Source organism: Salvia splendens, chromosome 5 (assembly GCF_004379255.2).
Source record: "Salvia splendens isolate huo1 chromosome 5, SspV2, whole genome shotgun sequence".
NCBI classification, from domain to species: Eukaryota; Viridiplantae; Streptophyta; class Magnoliopsida; order Lamiales; family Lamiaceae; genus Salvia; species Salvia splendens.
In genome coordinates, this window is record NC_056036.1 from 27456647 (window position 1) to 27475092 (window position 18446).

The 18446-nt window shown below is 35.1% G+C and overlaps 1 long non-coding RNA gene across 4 annotated transcripts; it reads right to left on the reverse strand.

Annotated features, from left to right (window-relative positions):
• Window positions 1-2182: 2182 nt before the first annotated feature.
• Window positions 2183-16867, reverse strand: LOC121805261. Of its 4 annotated transcripts, XR_006051443.1 has the most exons (26): window positions 16578-16867; window positions 15873-16052; window positions 15707-15798; window positions 13191-13372; window positions 12771-13039; window positions 12561-12660; window positions 11779-11885; window positions 10701-10796; window positions 9886-10347; window positions 9176-9385; window positions 8861-9074; window positions 8599-8716; window positions 6423-8525; window positions 5890-6324; window positions 5699-5823; window positions 5156-5234; window positions 4637-4801; window positions 4381-4476; window positions 4156-4277; window positions 3945-4026; window positions 3679-3793; window positions 3295-3511; window positions 3036-3150; window positions 2736-2963; window positions 2531-2607; window positions 2183-2366 (listed from the first exon to the last, which is right to left on the reverse strand). It is a non-coding gene; the product is annotated as an uncharacterized LOC121805261 (long non-coding RNA). The 4 variants fall into 4 exon arrangements; XR_006051440.1 differs by lacking the exon at window positions 13191-13372; XR_006051442.1 differs by lacking the exons at window positions 15707-15798; window positions 15873-16052; window positions 16578-16867 and adding an exon at window positions 13475-14104.
• Window positions 16868-18446: the final 1579 nt, after the last annotated feature.

Here is an 18446-nt window from a genome sequence, read left to right on the forward strand (position 1 = left end):
CTATACATAATACATACACTTATGACGCACAATACACTCTCATACACAAAATATACATTGGGCACACATACACCAAGAATACACACTACATATTCTACTTATGACGCACACAATACACAAAATATACATACACTGGGCAACACACTCAATACACAGAATACACACAAATAATACATAAGCCACAAATGTTGCACACACATTGTACACTGTACACAATTCACACAAAAAATAACCAAATAGTATACATATACACACATTGTACACTGTACACAGTCACACAAAAAATAACCAAATAGTATACATATACGTATAATACAAACACTTACATAATATACATACAGAGCACACACACTACACATACTTCAAACAATGCCCAGTATATTTAGAATACAAGCAGTGTGTTAAACATATTATACAAAAAATACAAACTCCACACATTATATATACACTCCACGCATTACATACTTTACATTGCACTCACTTTAAAAATAAAATACACACTGTACACACATAACATGCTACATAACTAACACGCTACACACATAACACGCATTGATATTATACACTACAAACTTCACAAGCTACACACACTATACAAACACACATACTACCAAAAAAAATATAAACAAAATACACAAAGGTAGGGAAAATACATACAATACAAACTGCACACGATACAAACACACCCCAAAAAAAGAAAACACTAAGCATACACAAAATACACACAGTGGGGAAAATACACGCAAAACACATTATGCACATACTACCCACATTACACAAGCACTATACACAAAATGCACACGAGCACACATATACACAAAAAATAAATACACTGCGCTACACACACACAATATGCAAAATAAACACACATACACAAACCGTAAATATGCCGAACACACATATACACAAAAAATACATACACTGCGCTACACACTCAATACACAAAATAAACACACATACACAAACCATAAATATTACATACACAGTGCTATACAAAAAATACACATTATGCATACTACACATAAATTACAACCAGCAAACATAATACAAACACTTAACACATTATACATACATACACTGCACAGAACAGAGTACACATAATACATATAATCCTCAAAAAATAAATACATACACACACACACAATACACAAAATAAACACACATACACAAACCATAAATATTACACACATTGCTATACAAAAATACACACTTTACACACTACACATAAATTACAACCAACTATAAACAAAAATATAATACAAACACTTGACACAGTATATGACATACACTGCACAAAGTACACATAATACATACAATACACAAAAAATACAACAAACTGCTGCTAAAAACTTTGTATAAAAAATATACACTATACATACACTGCACACTATATATAAATACTCCACCCATAACACACGTTACATTACACACACTCACTTTAAACACAAAATGCACACAATACACAATATAAACCATACACAACATACACACACCGCGCACACAACACGTTGCACACATTATTATAATACACTACAAACTTCACAAGTTGCACACACAGTATACGAAAGCACATACTATAAAAAGAAAACATAGAGTATATACACAAAACAAACATAGAGTATATACACAACACATACACACGTAGGGTAAATTAATACATACACTACATACTGCAAACAATATACTAACACATACACTATAAGAAAAAAACATAAAGTAAACAAAAAATATACACACGTAGGGTAAATTAATACATACACTACATACACTATAAGAAAAAAACACAAAGTAAAACACATGTCCATTTCAGCAATCAAATATTCATAATCATACACGTAAAGCACAACATACTACACACATTACACTAAACACTATACACAAAATACATAGGCACATACATAGGCACAAAATACATGCACTACAAAAGCACAACATACACTTCATATATACACACACACTACACTCAAAATACAAACATTGCGCTACACATACACCATATGCACTCTATACACAATATAAACAACGCGCTATACACAAAATACATGCAATACAAACTCACAGTTCACACAATACACACTTTACGCACCACACACAAAAAACACACAACACATTGCGCGTGCGGCGCGCACACACACATAAAATACTTACACTACAAACACACACATACACCTTGCACGTAAAATCACAAAACACACATAATGCACACACTACACTACACTAGACTACACTCACACTATACACAAAATACACGGTGCACATAGTACATACAAACATGTACACCCCAAAAATGAATCTAAACATTTCCCTTTATGTGATGGATAATAAAATGTGAGGCGAGATAGAACACTCCTTATCCTCCATAACTCCTACAAAACAAACACAAAAACAAAATAAACTATATAAATCAGCCGATGAATAAAAATAAAACCATGAAGTACAACATAAGTAAACAAATAATTGTGTACATTCAAAAGTACCAACTTAAATACAAACTAATATGTAGGGTAGCAAGTTATCGATGTTCACCAACCATAGAGAATATAAGAAATGTACTTGGTCTTGTTCAGCGGCACATATTCATTTTCAATATTATTAACTCCTTAACTCCTACAAAACAAACAGAAACAAACAAATTCAATAATATAAATCAGCTGGTGAATAAAAATAAAGAAATGAAGCACAATATGTAACATATACTTAAATTGCATATTCAAAAGTATCAACTTAAATACAACCTAATATGTTGGACAGCAAATTCTAGATTAAGAATCCGACTGAATTTGTAACTTGCTCGGCAGCTGCTATTCGGACTTGTGCTTCATAATCTAAAGCAGGCACACATATGTTTAAACATATAAAAATGAGATTGTATCATCAAAATAACTCATTCTATTATCAAGGTTTGTCTCAGGATGCTCGGAGGATAGAATTGCATTAGTAGGATGTGCAGCATTTCCAGGTTCCTACATTTACAAATTCCACAGGTAAAAAAGTGCACCAGCAAACAATGGCATATATATAACAAATGTACTCACTTTTGCACAACTGGAAGGTTCCATCAGTAGCTAGCCAAAGCAGGAGGGAATGAAGGAATGATGTCGTTTACAAGAGTTTGTGGACCATCAGCAATTGAAATATGAGATGAGCGAACTGAAAAACGATCACCAGAATTTTACTATTTTGATTCCTTTTAGTTTTTGTTGGTCGGAGGGTTTACTCATAGAAAAACAACAATTAATAATTAATATTTAATCAATTATATAAAAATCAAAAGATGCCATAAACTAAACAAACCTTGTAGGATTCTGGGATCCAACAGGTTCTATCTCGTCAGAGCCAATTTTCGGTGTATGGGGCATAGCAGCAATTCAAGTGCTAACAAGGCCAGATGAGTAAATGCTAGCACTCATTTGGTCAGAAGTAGAGATGCAAATTGCCTGGATAATCCAGCTCCTGATGAAGCCGAGGGGCGAACTGGAAATGCATTTGAGCTCTGGGTGGATCGATTCTGCTGTGAAAAAAGAGCAATATGCGGCAGTGAGTAGAAAGCAAGTAAGGGATGGCACCAGGATCACTCCCCTATAACGGAAGCTAGAACCTGGACAACTCCTGGGTTAGTCCCTAAAAATGGGTGTGCTCAAAGTTTACTAGCAGAAAAATCCTACGTTTAGTGCTTACAGCTATAACAACTCATTGTTGAAGAAAAGGGGACATCTCTGGAACATGATCAATACTGAAATAGCTCTCTCAACAGAGGACGGAGTTCTGCTTGCAGCGCAGCCTTGCACTCAACCTGCAAAGAATAGCAGCAGAATTTAGATGAGCAGTACGAGCAAACTCAAGTTTGCAATCAAAAGCAAATTTGGTCCCTGGATAGCTGATCTAACTGTCATAGACAAATAAAAATGATGGAATAATATTTAAAATTTGTAGTGTATCACAACATTTCCAGAGCGGCTATCAATCGAGGAAGATATGTATCAGTGGATGGTTTCCATTCATCGGTGTCATCGTCGCCTGTGATTCCTGCAAAGCCGTATAGTATTTCTAATTAAAACCAATTAGTTTGGTTGATGCTAACAAGTCTTTTATTCGCATCTCTTTTATTTTAACATAATTATGGAAATAAAGACACATTATATGGAAGGAGATTACCATTAGTCACCAGCTAAAACGACTGCTCTAGAAGATCATTTGCTATGGCCAAGCCCTGAAGTGACCTTCTGAGTTGGCTAGATACTGAACCACGTAAAGGTTCCTAAATGTGATGTACAGGCCTTTTCATTCAGCACACAAGGTATATAAAGTGGTGTTTAGACAATTCACAAGATCATTAACATTTATAAGACAAGAGAGTAATAAAGCAAAGGTTATCTATACCTAACAAGTTACATTAGCAAGACTTCCTGCCAACCTTGCTACCATCAAATGTGCTGCATTTCGTATAAGTTTCTCATCAGGCTCCGTGGCATAGACCTGACATTTAAAAACACATAACTTCTTCAGTATTCGCATTGTTATATATACACTTCTGAAAAAAGGGTCCTTCAGAATCAACACATCGGAGATAGATTAATCATATTATTTACAAATTACAACCACATAATCAAGCATGTACGTACACAAACACCCTCACCCCAAATCTTAATCTTAACATTGCCCTTTATGTGAAGGAAAAAATATGTGATGGCCTGATGGGAAACAAAATACTCCCTTATTTGCATGGGAAGTTAGGTGAATGGGGGGTTAGGTATTTCTTCTCTCATCTTGCCTCCTTTAGAAGTTAGCTCCTCCTCAACTCCTACAAAACGAACACAGAAATAAACCAAATCAACCATATAAATCAGCTGGTGAATAAAAATAAAGAAATGAAGCACAACATATGTAAAAAAACATATAGTGCATATTCAAAAGTATCAACTTAAATACAACCTAATATGCTGGACAATAAGTTCTAGACAAGGAATCCAACATAATTAGTAACCTTTTCGGCAGCTGCTATTTGGACTTGTGCTTCATTATCTAAAGCAGACACATATGTTTAAACATATAAAAATGAGATTGTATCATCAAAACAACTCATTTTAATATCAAGGAAAAAACATATCAATCTAAACAACATAGTAAATATATTTTGCACATTAATTTTACATACCATGTAGGATTGACATCATTCCCACTTCTAGACCGAGCCCAGCTTACGAAATTATATAGTCATCATCGGAAATATTATCCTGAGAATCAGTGCATATTTTGAGCAACTCAAGAACAATATGCTTAAGCTCGGTTCATTGCAAACAGTTATAGAAGCAGTAATTTACCTACATAGGAATCTAATGTCCATGATGCAAAGCAATGTAGCTTTAGACAAGTAATTAGCTCATTAAATAACATTCATACCTTGTTGGATGTGGATTCTACAATTGAAGTCTAGGTAAAACGCATGATCAAATTAAGAGTTGGAAAAGTCAGTAAAAGTTTTATGCTCAATCCACCATGTCTTAAAAAAGGAAAACAACATAATAAGTTGACATCAACATATTGGAGGATACCAACCAACTAAGATAATAGTAAAATAAACTTATAGCTATAGTTTGTAATTTTGTACTCCCTCTGTCCAACCATAAGCGAGGCAATTTTTTGGGCACGAGATTTAAGGAATTGATATTTAAAGAGTTAAAGCGCATAGTATATATACCTTCTCTGAGATAGTATGGTACATATGCAATGCATCACCAAAGGTTATAAATGGCTTAGAGACATTTGTCCCGGGATACTCAGAAGACAGAGCTGCATTAGTGGATGTGTAGCATTTCCAGGTTCCTGCATTAATAAAGTACATAGGTAAAAAGTGCACAAGCAAATAATGGCTGATATGAATGTACTCACTTTTGTGTAACTGGAAGGTTCCTTAGTAGCTGGGCAAAGCAAGAAGGTATGAAGGAATTATGTCATTTTCAAGAGTTTGTGGACCATCGCTAATTGCAATGTGAGATGAAGGAACTAAAAACGATCACCATAATTTTACTAATTTGATTCAATTTTGTTTTTGTTGCTCGCGGGGTTTAGTCATAGAAAAACAACCAATAATTAATAAATGGTATAAAAATCAAAAGAAACCATAAACTACACAAACCCTGTAGGAATCTGGGATCCAACAGGATCCATCTCGTCAGAGCCAATTTCGGGTGTGTGGGGAATAGCACCAATTCCAGTGCTATTCCGTCAGAAGTAGAGATGCAAATTTCCAGGAAAATCCACCAACTGATGAAGCGGAGGGGCAAACTTGAAATGCATTTGAGCTCTGGATGGATCGATTCTTGCCTAGAAAACGAGCAAAATGATGCAAACGAAATGAAAAAATGAAATGAGACATAAATAAAGATCACATAGATGAAAATAGATAATATATATCTGACCACCTGAATCAACTTAGATGTCCTAGAATTTGTCAGAGAATCACCTCGTAAACTTGTTTTGTTAATATGACAGGTGGCCTAGCTTAGCACAAAAGGCTCACTTGACCTTGCACATAAATGCTAGCATAAAAAAAAAGTGGCACAACACTGTTTCTATGCTTCCTCCTAGTAGAAAGTTGTTGATCTATTTCCCAATCACTGGTTTGGAATGCATGTAAACAAGGTAAAAAAGGTAACAAGGACAAAATACAAACAATATGAATTCCAAACCCATACTCAATGGACTAAATTAACAAGCCTTTACCAAAGTTTTTATATCAGTTATTTGTTAGTATTATTGCTTTAAAAAGTAAATCCCATTCAACGGAAAAAAACATCAACAAACTCCACGTTCCCCACAGAGGAAATTTCCAGCAACCATAGAAAATATATATACTTGGTATTGTTCAGCAGCATGTCTTGTTCAGCAGCACAAATTCATTTTCACATATTAAAATATTAATAAGTTGTTTAAAATTAGGGAATCTTAGTTCTCCAACCCTTGAGAGAAACTAAGTCTACACTAATAAACCACTAAAAAGTGTTTCTGGTGACAATTAATAGAGAAAACCTTACATATACACACAAATAGGATAAATTACAACCACAAAAAGAAGAATGCACGCAAACACCCACACCTCAAAACTATTCCAAACATTACCCTCAATGTGAAGGACAAGAAAATGTAAAGAGGATAGAATACTTACTTGTTTGAGTAGAAAGCAAGTAAGGGGTGGTGCCAAGATCACACCCCTATACTGGAAGTGAGAACCAGGACAACTCCACGTTAGTTCCTGCAAAAGTTTGTGCTCAAAGTGTACTAGCATAAAAATCCTACGAGTAGTGGTTACAGCTATAACACCTCACTGTTGAAGATCAGGGGACATCTCTAGAGCTTATCAACACTGAAGTAGCGCTCTCTACATGGGACTGAGTTCTACATGCTACGCAACCTTACACTCAACCTGGAATGAACAGTAGCAGAATTTCGATGAGCAGTACGAGCAAACTCATGTTTGTAATCTAAAGCAAATTTGGTCCCTCGATAGCTGATCTAACTGTCATAGACAAACACAAATGCTGGAATAATATTTAAAATTGGGAGTTTCAGTGGATGGATTCCATTCATCGGTGTCAACTCTGTTTGTGATTCCTGCAAATGAAATGAGACACAAATAAAGATCACAAAGATGAACTAGATAATATATATCTGACCACGTGAATCAACTTAGATGTTCTAAAAATTGTAAAGTATCACCTCAACAAAGGTCACATTTGACCTGGCACATAAAGGCTAGCATTAAAAAAAATGGCACAACACTATCTCTATGTTTTCCCCTAATAGAAAGTTGTTGATCTATTTCCCAATCATTGGTTTGGACTGCATGTGAACAAGGTTAAAAAATGCAACAAGGACAAAATAAAAAAACTAACAACAACCAAATAAACACATACACAATAGACAAAATTAACACAAGTCTTTACCAAATTTTTAATAAGTTATTTGCTAGTATTATTGCTTTAATAAGTAAATCCCATTCATCGGTGAAAACATCAACAGACTCCACGTTCACCACAAAGAATATATCAAGACACCATAGAAAATATAAGATATGTACATGGTCTTGTTCAACAGCATGTCCTGTTCATTTTCACATATTATTAAAATATTAAAAAGTTAGGTGTTTGAAATTAGGGAATCTTAGTTCTCCAACCCTTGAGAGAAACCAAAAGTACACTAATAACCCATTAAAAGTGTCTGGTGACAATCAATAGAGAGAAAACATTGCATGCAAACACAAATAGGATAAATTATAAACAAAGAAAAGAAGAATGTAGGCATACACCCACACCTCAATGTGAAGGACTAGAAAAAGAATCAATTTGTAACCTTTTCGACAGCTGCTATTCGGACTTGTGCTTCATAATCTAAAGCAAGCACACATATGTTTAAACATATAAAAATGAGATTGTATCATCAAAACAACTTATTCTAATATCAAGGTTTGTCCCAGGAAGCCCGGAAGACAGAATTGCATTAGTAGGATGTGCAGCATTTCCAGGTTCCTGCATTTATAAATTCCACAGGTAAAAAAGTGCACAAGCAAACAATGGCATATATATAACAGAATGTACTCACTTTTGCACAACTGGAAGGTTCCATCAATAGCTAGCCAAAGCAGGAGGGAATGAAGGAATGATGTCGTTTACAGGAGTTCGTGGACCATCATCGCCAATTGAAATATGAGATGAGCGAACTGAAAAATGATCACCATAATTTTACTAATTTGATTCGTTTTAGTTTTTGTTGGTCGGAGGGTTTACTCATAGAAAAACAACAATTAATAATTAATATTTAATAAATAATATACAAATCAAAAGATGCCATAAATTAAACAAACCTTGTAGGATTCTGGGATCCAACAAGTTCTATCTCGTCAGAGCCAATTTCCAATGTATGGGGCATAGCACCAATTCCAGTGCTAACAAGGCCAGAGGAGTAACTGCTAGCACTCAGTTGGTCATAAGTAGAGATGCAAATTGCATGGAAAACCCACCTTCTGATGAAGCCGGGGGGCAAACTGGAAATGCATTTAAGGTCTGGGTGGATCGTTTCTGCCGTGAAAAAAGAGCAAAATGCGGCAAAGAAAATGAAAAAATGAAATGAGATACCTATAAAGATCACAAAGATGAACTAAATAATATATATATCTGACCATGTGAATCAACTTAGATGTCCTAGAATTTGTCAAAGAATCGCCTCATAAACTTGTTGTTGTGGATGTCACAGGTGCCCTGGCTTAGGACAAAGGGCTCCCGTTTGACCTTGCACATAAAGGCTAGCATAATAAAAAGTGGCACTACACTGTGTTTGTGCTTTCTGCTAATAGAAAGTAGTTGACCAATTTTCCCATAAATGGTTTGGACTGCATGTAAACAAGATTAAAATGCAACAAGGACAAAGTACAAACAATATTAATTCCAAACCCATACACAATGGACTAAATTAACACAATAATTTACCAAAATTTTTATCAGCTATTTGCTAGTATTAATGCTGTAATAAGTAGCAGCACAAATTCACTTACACATATCATTAAAATAATTTAAGAAATTCACTTGGTCTTGTACAGCAGCAGCACAAATTCTTTTTCACATATCATTAAAACATTAAAAAATTAGGTGTTTTAAATTAGGGAATCTTAGTTCTCCAGAAGTTAGTAAGCAACCCTTGAGAGAAACTAAGTCTATACTAATAACCCATAAAAAGTGTCAGTGACAATCAATGGAGAAAACCTTGCATGCACACACAAATAGGATAAATTACAAGCACAAAAAGAAGAATGCACGCAAACGCCCATGCCTCAAAACTATTTGAAACATTAACCTCAGGACAAGAAAATGTAAAGGGAGATATAATACTCACTTGTTTGATTAGAAAGTAAGTAAGGGGTGGCGCCAAGATCACACCCCTATACCGGAAGTGAGAACCTAGACAACTCCGGGGTTAGTCCCTAAATATGTGTGCGCTCAGTGTACTAGCTGAAAAATCCTACGAGCTATAACATCTCACTGTTGAACAACAGTGGACATCTCTGAAACTTGATCAACACTGAAGTAGCGATCTCAAAAAAAGGACCGAGTTCTGCTTATAGCGTAGTACAGCAGCAGATTTTAGATGAGCAAGCAGTACGAGCAAACTCAAGTTTGCAATCTATAGAAAATTTGGTCCCGTGATAGTTGATCAAACTGTCGTAGACAAACACAACTGCTGAAATAATATTTAAAATTTTGGGTGTATCACAACATTTCCAGAGCGGTTATCAATTGTGGAAATGCGTATCAGTGGATGGATTCCATTCATCGGTGTCAACTCTGTTTGTGATTCCTGCAAGGCCACATGTTATTTCTAATTAAAACCAATTAGTTTCGTTGATGCAAACAAGCCTTTATCGCCTCACTTCTTTTATTTTAATGGTTATTATGGAAATCAAGACATTGATGCAAAGGATATTATCATTAGTTACCAGCTGAAATGACTGCTCTAGAAGATCACTTGCTACGGCCAAGCCCTGAAGTGACCTTCTGAGCTCGCTTGATACTAAACCAAGTAAAGGTTCCTAAATGTGATGTAAGGGCCTCTTCAATCAACACACAAGGTATATAAAGTGATGTTTTGACAAATTCACAAGATCATTAACAATTAACACAAGAAAGTAATAGAGCAAAGGTTATCTATACCTTAAATGTTACATTAGCAAGACTTCCTGCCAAGCTTGCTACCATCAAATGTGCTGCATTTAGTATAAGTTTCTCATCAGGCTCCATGGCATAGTCCTGCCATTTAAAAACACATAACTGTGTTAGTATTTTCGCATTGTTATATACACTACTGAAAGGACCCTTCAGAATCAACGAATCAGAAAGAGTAATCAAATTATTTACTGCAGGAAAATTGTTTCTAAAACTTCTCCAATATGTATGTCCAATCATTGATTTGATTTTCCTACATGAGCTTATATGATTTCTGGAGTCAGCCAGCCATAGAAGTAGTAACAAGCTGTCATCGCAGCAATATTAAAATCTTGAGAAAGATCAGAGGAAGTGGAGAGTTAATGTAATAAATAGAGATAGTCTTTAGTTTTCTTGAAAGTGCTTGCATATGACATCTCTGCTATGATAGCATTATCCATTAGTTACCATTTCATAAAAAGAAATTGACTTCAAAATTCTGAACTAGCTACTTGATGCTTAAATCAATCCAACACCATACATAAGAAAAAGAAATCATAACCTAAGAGGCACGACATGTCACAGTAATTTCATGCCCAGATTCACAGTACATGAAATTTTGGCTATACATCATGACAAATCCAACAACAAAACCAGACTATTTCATGCCCACAAGAAATAAACATTGAACTATTTTGAACATAAAAAATAGTTTCGGTATATTAATTTAGAACAATCAGTATATAAGATCCAACCAAAAAGTACAGCTTCCTTTCAGGGTACTTTGAAAAATAAATTGTATTCCTCAAAAGATTAGCAAACGTATAGTCGTATATAGACTGTTCCCTATTTAACAAATGACCACATCCCTTAGAGAATTAAGCATTTTACTAATGAAATGCTAAAATGCTGAAGCAATCTCCATCATAGCTAGCATCAGTATTTGGCCATAAAATTCAACACATAGAACTTTGAAATACTGATCTCTTACAAGCAAGAATATTCCAGTGACGTGTTCATTTAAAATAGTGGGGCAAGCTTCCAACAAGGTATTCAAAAGTAATGAAAATGTGGGTCGCCATATTACCTTTAAAATAGAGGGACAAGCTTCCAAAAAGATATTCAAAAGTGAACCCAAAGGTTGAATGTGACTAGGAGAGAGGTCCTGAACATCCGCAGAAACTTGATCTATTCCTGGAGGCATGCACATAAACCGGAGCGTGAAATTACAATTATAAAGACCACAAGATGGCACTGGCAGATGCAAATTCTAAAATTAGTCTTGGCATAATATCTCACATAATGATTTCTTTACATAACAACAGAAATTAACTTGCTTTTATTTGTGTCCTTGGGATCTTAATAGGGAGGGATTTTTAAAAAAATAAACACTAACTTCATAGAAAGCATCTTCACTTGACACTAATTAAGTGTTCATCCTGCTTCCAAGGCCCATGATTTCTTTTTTAGATGCAAGTACAACAAGCCGAATGCCAAAAGTAAAAAGAAACATATCTAGGAAGTACTTGGGAAAGAGCATGTGAAAACAATTTTTAACAGATATGTTAAGATGCCAAGATTGACAATCAATGGGGTTTATATATCAAAGAAAAGAAATACTAATATAGCACATTTATGTACACGACATATGACACAAAAAAAAAGATAATATGTATATATTAATTATATAGATGCAAGGTAGCAAGAAGTGGACTAGAAAAAATAGGAAATCACCAGGCACAGTATAATACCCAAAAATATATGTGATAGATTTATAAAGCTGCAAAAGGAAGCAAAAATTGAATCAAATAAGTAGAAAAATATATTCGCAACAACCAAGAAGAAGAAAATTAAGCAAAGCAGAGTCACCCTTTTCCCCGGGCTTCTTATAAGTTAAGAACTAAGTCTCCCCCTGCCGCCACACGACTTGCCCCCACCAGGCCGCCGCCCCCAGATCTTGCTCGTCCACCTGCGCGGCGCATTTATAACACCACTAATATAAACAAGCTTAAAGGTAAAAATTGGTATCCATAACAAATTCTAGTCTATTTATGCACTAGGCAGTTTCACTGAAAGCACCTGAAGAAGTGATCTCCATGTAGTTGGGCCTTGGCCTTCAGATTGACTAAGAAATTCTAGTCTATTTTTGCACGAGGAACTATCACGGAAAGCACCTTAGTTGCACAAGAGATAACATTTGCAAGAATGAATCTAAATGCTTAGAGAGGCGCCTTCAGCCTTCAGACCAACTAAGAGTAACACGAGCATATGTTGAATTATCTCAATCGCCTCAAATGCAATAGGATTGGCACACAGCTCTTTAATCTGACTCAAACAAAAATTCTTTCCTGCATACAGACAAGAAAAGGGTTACAGGTTTAGTGGAAATATAGAAAGAATCCAAGGAAATAAAAATAATAAATTGTTGTGTGTATTCCACTTCCGACAACTAAACAAAAATTATATCTAAATGTATGTATAAGGAAGAGAATAGCTAACCACACATCTTGGTATCGTGATCTTCAGATTTAGACAAAGCAAGACCGATTTAGACAAAGCATCAGAAAGATTTTGCAGTAGTTCTTCATTGATGGCTTTAGTATGAACTGAGAGACACTTAATATCAAAGTGTCCAAAATTAGCTTGGAGCAGTATTACGCTACCCTCCATTCCATTGTATACTGTCCGAGGAACAAGTTAGAAAATTACCCACTCACATCAAACACCCCCAAAACTTAAGTCTTGATAGCCCTCGAGCAAGTTACACAATAAATCACACTCACAAGATATTAGATAATCCTCTGCTTCAAGTCAGTAGGGAAATAGGCCGACACCGAATTCACTCGCGGGTAAAACTTTAGAACAAGATTGTACACGAACTAATTCCCTAAGAACTAGACATCCCATGCTTCAATCTAAGTTCGAGTTGTGTCTTGGGAGTCTCAAACCATCGTCACTAACTCATAAAGAGAAGTTCTTCCGGCTATTCTTTATTTTAAGCACATAAGATCTTTCTCCCAGATCTTTCTCCCAAAATCAAGCAAAATTCATCGCTCAAAAGTCAATATGATGCACAAATCAAAAGGTCTTATTCATTGGGATGTAATGGGGCTTTTGGTAAAGGTGGGATAATATTTGGTTAAGTAGCTTACCACCGTTCTTAAAATACTAGCACATCCATCACAACACCTTTCACATCTCACTCACTGCGTACAAATTTCTTACAGCTCAACACCCCAAACATGAGATTTTCCAACCATCTGTCAACTTATTCTTTTGAGCATTCTTTTATCATTTCTATTTTTCGCTCAATATTTTTTTTCGAGCCTTGGCTTTTTTTCTTCAAGAAAGGCTGCCTTTTTATTTTATTTTATTTTTCTAGCCTTGGCTTTTTTTTAGACATGAAAGGCTGCCTTTTTTATTTTTATTTTTTTTCTAGCCTTGGCTTTTTTTACTTATGAAAGGCTGCCATTTTATTTTTTTCTAGCCTTGGCTTTTTTTTACTCATGAAAGGCTCCCTTTTTATTCTATTTTCATTTGAAGGGGACAATTTTTCACTTACTTTTTGTATCTCAGTATGAATACCACCTAATGAATGGTCCAGAACCTCCATCTTTTTCTTGCCACCATAATACCCTCCCAAGAATGTGCTAGCACTTTAATTTTAGTGACTAGGGAAAAAAATATAGGCCAACAAATGGATATAATAGGTAAGCTGATATAAGGACTTCAAAATTTTCAACAAAGAAATTAGGCTTTTGTGGCTCAAACTGGCTCAGTAGGGGTTTATGCAAGGTCAGGCATGTGATAATTTGGATATGAGGCCTTTATTCCTATTGCCTAAATCATTTTTATGCACCAATATCAACAAGATTGCAACTTATAAAGCTCTCAATCAGTCGATCGGCCCTATGGCTTTTTCAATTAATTTTGCAAAACCGGAATAGTTCTCGCTCCTTAGCTCAAGAAATCGGGCAACAAAGAACACTGTTATCACTTATTTGAAGCACGGGAAACCTAGGACTCCAGAAATTAGTAAGCAACAACTAAGTTTGCAGATCAACCCTTGAGAAAAACGAAGTCTACACTAATAACCCCTTTAAAAGTTAGCACCTCCTCAACTCCTAAACAACAAACACAAAACAAACAAAATCAATATATAAATCAGCTAATAAATAAAAATAAAGAAATGAAGCACACCATAAGTAACAAATACTTAAAGTGCGTATTCAAAAGTATCCACCTAAATACAACCTAATATGTTGGACATCAAGTTCTAGATAAAGAATCCGATAGAATTTGTAACATTTTCGGCTGCTGCTATTCATACTTGTGCTTCATTATCTAACGCAGGCACACGTATGTAGAAATATATAAAATGAGGCTTTATCATCAAAACAACTCATTCTAATATCAAGGAAAAACATATAAATCTTAACAAAATAATAAATACATTATGCACATTAATTTTACATAAAATGTAGGATTGACATCATTCCCACATCTAAACCGAGGCCAGCATATGAAATATCCGGTGCATCATTGGAGAATTAATGCGTACTTAGAGCAAATCAAGAACAATATGCTTAAGCTCAGTTCTTTGCAAACAGTTATATAAGTAGTAATTCGCCTACATAGGAATCTAATGTCCATGAATGATGTAAACTAATGCAGCTTTAGACAAGTAATTAGCTTATTACCTAACACTCATACCATGCTGAACGTGGATTCTTCAATTGAAATCTAGGTAAAATGCATGATCATATCAAGAGTTGGAAAAGTCAACATTCTAAAAGTTTTATGCTCAATCCACCATGTCATTTTAGAAAAAGGAATACCACATAATAAGTTGACATAAACATATTGGATGATATCAACTAAGATAATACTAAAATAAACTTATAGCTATAGTTTGTAATTTTTTACTCCCTCCTTCCAACCATAAGCGAGGCATTTTTTGAGCACGAGGTTTAAGAAATTGATATTTAAAGAGTTAAGGTGCATAGTATATATACCTTCTCTGAGATAGTATGGTACATAAATGGCTCAGAGACATTAGTCCCAGGAAGACAGTTGCATTAGTAGGATGTGCAGCATTTCCAGTTTCCTGCATTAATAAAGTGCACAGGTAAAAAATTGCACAAGCAAACAATGGTTGATATGCAAACAGAATGTACTCACATTTCCGTAACCGTAAGGTTCCATTAGTAGCTGGCCAAAGAAGGAGAGAATGAAAGAATGATGTCGTTTTCAGGAGTTTGTGGACCATCGCCAATTGAAATGTGAGATGAAGGAACTGAAAACGATCACCATAATTTTACCAATTTGATTCCTTTTTGTTTTTGTTGCTCGCAGGGTTAACTGATAGGAAAACAAAACTAATAATTAATAAATGATAAAAAAAAATCAAAAGAAACCATAAACTAAACAAACCTAGAAGGACTCTGGGTTTGTAGATAGAAACATGATAGGAGAGATACAATACGGAGTAATTAGCCAAATCTACATGTTCTAAAACACATTCGTCAAAACATTCCAGAATTTGAAAAGATTAGCCTAAACATCTATAGATGCAGGAAGATGGTGAAAAAATTCAGATTTCACCAACGAGAAGCACAACCCATTTTCTAAATTCTAATCGAACAGATCACACTCTAAGGGCTGAGAAAGAAACTAAGGCAAATTTAGCCACTAGCCAGACTCATGAAGATAAACTTCCAGTTTCATCTCTCTAACTATTTCTAGGCAGAAATTAGCTATAAAAAGCTTAGAGTTTCGCCAGATTTAGTCAAAATTCAAATTGGGGAAAAACTTAATTATGAACCCTAGCTTTAAATTCAAGAAGAAGATATACAAGTAAGAGATGTAAGAGACTTGCTTACGTACAGGAGTAATGAGTCTGGCCTAGAGCAGTCAGAAAAACGGAGGTGACACGCCGGAATCTGCCGGGCAGCAGCGACTCAGAGAGGGAAGGAAACCGGAGTGTGTGTGTTGAGCAGCAAAAGAGAGGCTGAGACAAGGAGCGAGGGACGAAGATGAATGTGCTGCGTCGGTCGCCGGAAGGAGATGACTACGTCGCTGTGTGTGTGTCAAACGGAACCATCTGCCGATTTACAAGGTGGAAAGGGAAGGAAGAGAGAGAGTGCATAAGAGAGAGAAAAGTGAGGGAATTGTATTCAAACGGTCACCTTGTAGAACTAGAACAAAAGTATAATCATTTTAAACACTTGCTAAACAGTCATTTAATATTGAAAATTTATTACTACTACAAAATTGTTAAATTTGTATAACTTAATAGTACTACAATGAATCATTTTTAGTTTGGGTAGTCATAAATTAACAATAAAAATTTCTTCAAATTTGTATTACTCTATGGAGAATTTCTTCAAAATAAAAGCATTGTGATAAATTAACAATAAAAATTTCTTCAAATTTGTATTACTCTATGGAGAATTTCTTCAAAATAAAAGCATTTGAATTGAATTACAAATGGAGAATTTTATTTAGAGTAAAGGCCAAAATTGGTCCTGAATATATGTCCATTTTACGATTTTGGTCTTAGAGTTTATCTTTTGAATTTTTGCATCCTGAACTCGGATCACAATCGGTCTTACATTAACTGTTCCGTCTATATTTAACGGTCAACGGTATTAAACCCGATTTTGACCAAATTAAGTTGTTAAGTATGATTACGTACTCCCTAATTACTTTGGTCAAATCCGCTTCCAAATTTTGTGAGCTCATGCTCAAGCTCAAGAAATCGAAATCCGCCAATGGCGAGAATCTAGAGACGGCTGAAGATTTCGGCGGTGCAAGGATGCTTGAGAGGGAAAATCAGGGGAAATCGAGCGGGAAATTTTTTCGTGAAACTGAAGCTCGAAGAAGCGCCGCTCGTCAATTTGTTCACCAGAGACAGCAGCTCCAAAGAGAAACCGCCGATTCATGATTCGGAGACGAATCTGGCTTCGGATGAGCGAAAAATGTCCAAGCAAATCATGACTAAGTATCTGAAAATGGTGAAACCATTCTACATTCGCATTTCGAAGCGCTACATGAAGAAGCAGAAACTCCCCGGTGGCGGAGGTGGCTCCAATGCCTCCCTCTGACCGCCGCGATGACTCGGTGCTGCAGGTGCAGGACGGAACCCAAGGCGCGATTCTGCACTACAAGAAATCATTCAATACCTCTAGAGGTATTTTTCTTCAAAATTGAATTTAATTTAAGTTTTCATTAATGATTAGAGATTGATAAATAGAATTAAATTATGCAGAGATTGATTCATCTTCAATATTAAGTCGTTCAGTTAGTGATCCATCTGCAATGTCGTCGACTTTAAGCCGTTCAATTAGTGATAAGTAATTTAGAATTTAATATTTCTATTTCAACTTAATAAAGAATCATATTTAACAACTTAATTTCATCAAAATCGGGTTTAATATCGTTGACTATTAAATATAGACGGAACAGTTACTGTAGAACCGATTGTGATCCGAGTTGAAATGTTCAGGATGCAATAGTTCAAAAGATAAAGTCTAGAACCAAAATTTTAAAATGTGCATATGTTCAGGATCATTTTTGGCCTTTTCTCTTTTATTTAATAATCACACACTAATATAAAAGTTTATTTATCGTTTGAGTTTGCTAATAACTAATAAATACGTACTAATTTTAATTCACTATCTAATAATCATTGACAACAAATTATTTTATTTTGAAATATCTTTACAATTTAGAATTACAAAAACAACTATATGC